Genomic DNA, 6,703 nt, shown 5'->3' with positions numbered 1-6,703 from the left:
TTGTGGGGCCATCAGTATAAGATAATGAGCCAAATGTTCTGTTCCATTTTAATTTCCCTAAGATAAAATGTCTCTGAGCATGAGTTCTTCAAATGCTAGATTTGTAATACTAAAGAAAAATTATTGTGTAAACATTTAAACAATTTTGAAGGTTACAAGATCAAGCAAGAAGAGCCAAGTTTGGGGTTGTGTTTTCCTTGGTGATGATGTTCATTTCAAGAACAAGCAATTATTTTTAGGGGAGGGTGTGTCTTTGACAACATGCCATATCAGAACTACTAATGTCTGTGTAGTGTGCTAGACTAATAACTGAGACTGCAAATCATCAAGAACAGCATTAAAATTAGTTCAAGCTATGTATGCATCTCCATAGGAAGTTCTTCGCTACTCTGTGAATTGTTTAATCCTTAACAAGTTCAGCTTAGAGATACATGGTGAATGATCAGGCAACACATGTGAAGTTCCTATCCTTGTAAATCTTGTCTTATAAGTGTTTATCTTGGATTTAAGTCTCATACTACTATAGAAGTGACACTATTATATATGCTCACCAATTAAATTACTACATTCAACTTTCAGAATTTTTCCTCACAAAATAAATAATGTTACCAAGTTGTTCCTGTCATGGCACCTTGCCTCAAAGTAGTTGAGTCACATCAAAATTCTCATTTATAGTATTAATAATGTCATTGAATAGGTTATAATTATTTCTGGGCTCTGATAAGCTTCTGTAGAAGGCTCACACACACCTTAACCTTTAAAATAATTTGTATGTTCTCAAGTCTATTCTCTACGCCCTGTACTGTATTTCTAGCTATACTTATATTTTAAAATACTTGTTTCTGTTTGAGATTCTAAATTTCTGCTATCCTCCATAGATACTTCTTCATGAACTTATCAGTAATAAAATGCTTTGATAGCTGTGCAATTTTTTTAAGTTAGTATACATTTGCATTTTACTACAGCATCACTATTTTTTATTTGCATTTCAAAATAAAATCCTGTCTAAATATCAGCTTTTTCAGATAATTAAGCTTTTAACATACGTCTTACTGTGTTTTGGTTAGAGTTATTTTTCTTCATATTTGTGAATTAAATGGTTCTTTTCACAGAGACATGATATGCTGGCATATCAAATACATGGATAATCAACATTTCCACAAGTAATATATATTTCTATCTTTCATAAAACAGAGGTCCTCTCACCTTATCTTATATTCTCATAGAGACATGGATATAAGAAAAATCCCCTCATTTCTGCCAGATGAAAAATAAAAAGCAAAAGTGCTATGATAAAAATGGCTGACTCTTGGCTTCAGTGACAGGGAGAAAATAGTGGACCATGAGTACAAAGAGACAAGAGACCATGTGCCGTTTAAGAGGGTAAGCTACAACCAGTTTAAGCTCATGGATGCTAAATGAGAATGGGGGTAGTTTTCCAAGTGAACGTGACACATGGAATTGCATATGAAATATTTTGCCAACATTTGGGTGAGCTAAACACAAAATACTCAGGGATCAGTTGGTGAGTCTGCTTTAGGACATTGGTTTTTACCCATAAGACCATTACCTCATTACTACCCTATTTATGACTAGGTTTTCTCCAAATAGCATCTCATAATTAAAAAAAAAAATAACACTACCCTTAGAGAATGAATATTTTATTTTTGTTGATGACATGCAAAAGAGGATCTATTCTAGGCTTTCAAGCAAATTTTTAAAAGTTTTTGAATTAGCAATGAATACAAGCAGGCACTCAGCAGTCACTTCAGTATGTCAACCTTTTGTGTCTTAATGATCTCTTCCGAAATATGCAGAAAGAATGTTTTCTTTTGCTGTGGACATTAAATGAGAAGAACATGTGATCTTAGTATTATTTCTTTGCCCATTTAAAATATAATTTGTTTATCAAAGATGTTTTATGTTTACAGCAAAAACGATCAGAAAGTGGAGAGAGTTCTCATAGACTCCTACCCAACACAAGTTTTAGCCTACCCCACCTTCAATATCGCACACCAGAGAAGTACAATTGTTATGGTCCATGAACCTGCATTGACAGGTCTTTATCACCTTAGAGTTCACTCTTGGTGGTATTTTGACAAATTATATCCAACCATTATAGGATCATAAAGTATTTCCACTGCCCTAAGTTTTTTTTCTTTGTATTTACCTATCCATGTCCTTTCTCCTTCATTTTCTAGAATATAATATATTTGGAATCATCCAGTATGTAGCCTTTTAAGACTGGCTTCTTTCACTTAGTAATGTAAACTTAAGTTTCTCTTATGTTTTTCATGTCTTAATGGCACATTTCTTTTTCGAGCTGAATATATTCCATTGTTGAGATATACTACATTTTTCCATTTATACACTAGAGAATATGTTAAGCTACTATGAATGTCCATGTGCAGGTTTTGTATACACAAGTCTGAGTGAAAACCAAGAACAATTACAGGATATTTAACCCATTTTAAACTGTGTGTTAATTTTTTATTGTTGAATTTTAAGAGATCTTTACATATTTTGTATGACAATCCTGTTTCAGCTATGTCTTTACAAACATTTTATTCTAGATTATGGTTTATATTCTCCTTCTTTTGACAGTGTCTTTCCAAAGAAAAATTAGTTTTAATTGATGTTTTGCTAATCTACTCTTCTTTCATGAATTGTGCCTTTAATGTTTTATCTAAAAAGTCAATGTTACACCAAGGTCATCTAGATTTTCTTCTCTGTTTTCCTCTTTGTATTCTAGCAAACAAAGGTGATTTACATTGAGGTTTCTGACCCATTTGGAATTAGTTTTTGTAAAGTATGTAAAGTCTGGATTCCCATTGATCTACCTTAATGTGGCAAATACTAATTTAAATAAGTATACACCATTTAAAAATATATGTACTCAGTGGTGGACACATGGTTATTTGTAATAGCATTTATGCTTTTTCATGAATCAATATTTTAAATATATTAATATAAATATGTATATGTACATAGATAAATTTTCAGCTATGCAACTTGATAGTAGTAGTATGGCACAGAATAAAGTATATCCTAGTTTTGCATTCCAGCTTTACAATTTAACAACTGTGTAAGTGGGGGCATGATACTTAGTCTTTTTATCTCTAAACTGCCTCAGCTATACAATGATATAATAGTTGAACTCATTGGATTGTCTTAAATAAACACATGATTAGCAACATGTAACTATTAAATATTATATTATTTTAGTCACCTCTTAAAATAAATGAATTATTTATAAATACACAGATATTTATATATATATATGAAATTATGAAATTCATATACATTGACAGTAAACATGAACAATAGGAGGAGAAATAAAGAAATTTCCTCATGGTCCTGACATCTAGAAATAGCCGCCATTAAGAATTCAGTGTCTTTATTTCTGTTTTTTTTTTCTTGATTAAGGACTTTTACTTAGTTATGTTCCTATTATGTTTCTACTATACATACAATCTGATATATTGGTATGTTCTTTTCCCCTTGATATTATGAGGAGAATTTTTCCATTTTTTAAAATAATAAAGACTGTTTCAAGTAGACAGAAAACATTTCACACATTTTTTTTTTTAAACATCATTGGCTATTTAGGTCTCATTTTCTGTTTTTTCAAATAACCTTGAGGAACATTCTGTAACAAAACTTATTTCCTTAGGTACTTGATTATGCAAATATTATTTTTAAAGACATATATTGCATATGCATGGATACTAATGAAAAAACTTAAAAGTCTGAGTGAGTAGATACAGTATAAGTTGCAAGTAAGGAAGCTTTATATAAGGATGAAATAATTGTACCTTAACACAGTACAGAGTGCTTGAAAAGATGAAGTTAGCTAAATCTCTAACAAATATAATTTATATTCCAATATCGATAATCTTTATTTGCATGAACTATACATGAAGATTAATGTCATTAATTTGCAATAACATCTGTGTCATATAGCTAAATATAGAACAAGGCCTATATTTGGGAGGGAGGATGCATTCTATTTATATGTCCAATTTGAGGTGCAATCATTGTGGCAAGAAGTAATATTAATTGCATTAGAATGAGAAACATGACTGAAAAACTTAAACAATAAGTTGCAATGAATTTGGAATTAGCCTTGGAATCCCATTCTAGGCTTCTCAATTTTTTCTTTTAAAGTATGGAACACTTCACGAATTTGTGTGTCATATTTTGTGCAGGAGCCATTCTAATCTTTTCTGTATTGTTTGGTACTGTTTGGGTATCTGTGCTGGGAAGACAAGCATCTTCTCAAACTTATTACCACCAAAAAATATTCCATTCATTGTCTCTGACTTCCCCTGTTGTATTCTCAATCCAATTCCTGTCTTATGGCTTTTCCTATAAAATAAGTGGCACTATTATATAGTAAATATTTTTCTCACTTACACTCAAAGATATGAAGCTTTCAATCACTGCTTCTGGTGTGTAAGATAACCAATATGATCTCATGAGCTGACAGAATTCCAGCCAAAGGCAAAGAAACTATCCATAACTCGTGCAGAATTATGCCCAAAGAATGTCATCTTCATTGGGATTCTTTATCCCAAAGAACCACCTACTCTTTTAACATGAGATCCATCTGGTTTCTAGAAAGGACAAATGCCTTGAACAACGCCATGTGTTTGGGCTTTTATTCTGCTATATTAGTACTTTTCTATGTTGGTATTTTAATAATTTATATAGATTGTAATTTAATTATTTATAATAATTTATCAATTCTAGTGAATAAAATTATAATGAAAAGAAAAATAAGAGAATTGACAGTTCAATTATAGGTAACACTGATTTCATAAATTTGAAGAACATTATCATTACTGACATTAGTTTCGCCCTGTTCTGCTTTACAAATGCACATGTTTTCATTTGTATATGTATGTCAATTTTCTTTACATACGAAGGCTCTTTTTTTTTTTTTCTTTCTGGAAGGGCTAGGTAAATGAGATAAACAGAAAGTAAGAAAACTGGTCACCATAGACATCAATATTTGAAAATGCTAATCCATCATTGGTTCCTAATTACCAGTGTCCCACAACAGTGAAGGCCTATCTTAGGGAGCCTTACAATTATCCAGACCACATCAATGATATCAATGCAATGAATAAAGAGTAAGTTCTGAGCCTTTTAAGTGCTTAGCATTTTGTGTTTGAACAATAAAATTAAGGAGGAGTTCTTAATGTCAGCGATTTTATTGAAGAGGGTAGGGACACATTGGCATTTCTAAAGCTTTAAAAATTAGAAGTTTGCTTCATCTCCTTCCAAAGAATAAAATATGTAACACAATTTCTGCAAAGCAGGCTTTATATGAAGCACTAACATTCAACCTAAATACATTTATCTCTTAGTACATCAAGTTCTTAATTGCCAAGCATATATTACCAAACTGAAATTGAAGATAAATGAATATTTTATGTGTAGTCTCCAAAGGGATAAGAATTAAAAATTAAATTAAAAGGCACTTGCCAATGCTTTAATTTGCCTGTTAAAAAAGCAAACACAAATATTAGATGCTGACTATATTTTAAATTCCTAAATATAACTCAATTTCAGTAGTAGTAATTTGTAACTAAACAGGATTTTCTTGAATCTTACCAGAATATAATGCTGGTAAGTACAAAATGGTAACTGCTTTTAACTTCTTCAGTTCTGCTTTTCAATAAAAGTGAGACCAAACTGCGAAGCTAATTAATTTATTAATTAGCAGTTTATTAATGCTGTTCAGTTGCAAAATTAACTAGCATTTTTGGATACTTATTATATCCTATGCTTTCCTCTAAGTACTTAACATGTATCAGTACATTCCTGTTTATAGGACAGAAGACTTGAGGCACTGACAAGGGAGTCACATGCTCAGGGTCAGTTAATAAGTAGCAGTCTGAAGTTAGACCTCCTTTGCCACAATATCTATACTATATTGTAATGTAATGAAGCCTCACAGTACAGAATATTTGCAGACTGACAAATTTTAACTCATTTCTCACTAACCTGGAATGTATCATACATACCCTTTGATATTTTGAAGTTCCAAAGATAGAATGAAGATTAGGTTTAATTACCTAGAGGGTCTTTAAAAATCACTTTCATAGAAGAGAAATATCAGCACGAATGCCAGGAAATCACAGGTTACACTACTTTGTTTAATTCTTTTTTATAGGAAATTAAATCACGTTGTGCTAAATCCATAAAACATAGGCTGTTATCCATGGGTTGCTTTGAATTTTCTTTAAATTCCTTCTGAAGCACTGTATTTATCTCAAGGAAGTAAATCCCTTTAAACCTTTACTTTGTGGCTATCTGCCATGTGGTCTTATTACCTAGAGGGTAAACCCAATGTTTAACTGTGTCCCTCTATTTGCCTTAAATAAAAGAAAACCTTAATATGACAATTATAGTCAGTTCTCAATTATCTGTTGTCATGGGACAGAGACCACAATAGTGAGGATAATTTTAAATCCATGAATAATTAGAAAGCCTAATTTTTCCATTATTTTCATTCCTCCCCTAAACAAATCTTTCTTGTCTGAACCAAAAGTGGGTAGAAAAATAGACTTAATCAACTATTACCTTTGTGTTTTTTAATGTTTCTGATACAAAGTGGTGAAAAGGCTAATTGCAATAGCAATTTATCCAAAGGCGTTCCACAAACTGAATGGGAAAAGTAAGCTATTGGGAAGGT

General features: G+C 31.5%; 1 non-coding gene across 1 annotated transcript; it reads right to left on the bottom strand.

The window, feature by feature from the left end:
• Positions 1–4,162: 4,162 nt before the first annotated feature.
• Positions 4,163–4,268, bottom strand: LOC114108384 (U6 spliceosomal RNA). Its single transcript, XR_003585465.1, has one exon. It is a non-coding gene; the product is annotated as a U6 spliceosomal RNA (small nuclear RNA).
• Between the last annotated feature and the right edge of the window lie 2,435 nt (positions 4,269–6,703).

Source organism: Marmota flaviventris, chromosome 3 (genome assembly GCF_047511675.1).
Source record: "Marmota flaviventris isolate mMarFla1 chromosome 3, mMarFla1.hap1, whole genome shotgun sequence".
Classification (NCBI taxonomy): Eukaryota; Metazoa; Chordata; class Mammalia; order Rodentia; family Sciuridae; genus Marmota; species Marmota flaviventris.
Note: the sequence above shows the minus strand (reverse complement) of the source record. Positions and strands in the feature narration are given on the sequence as shown.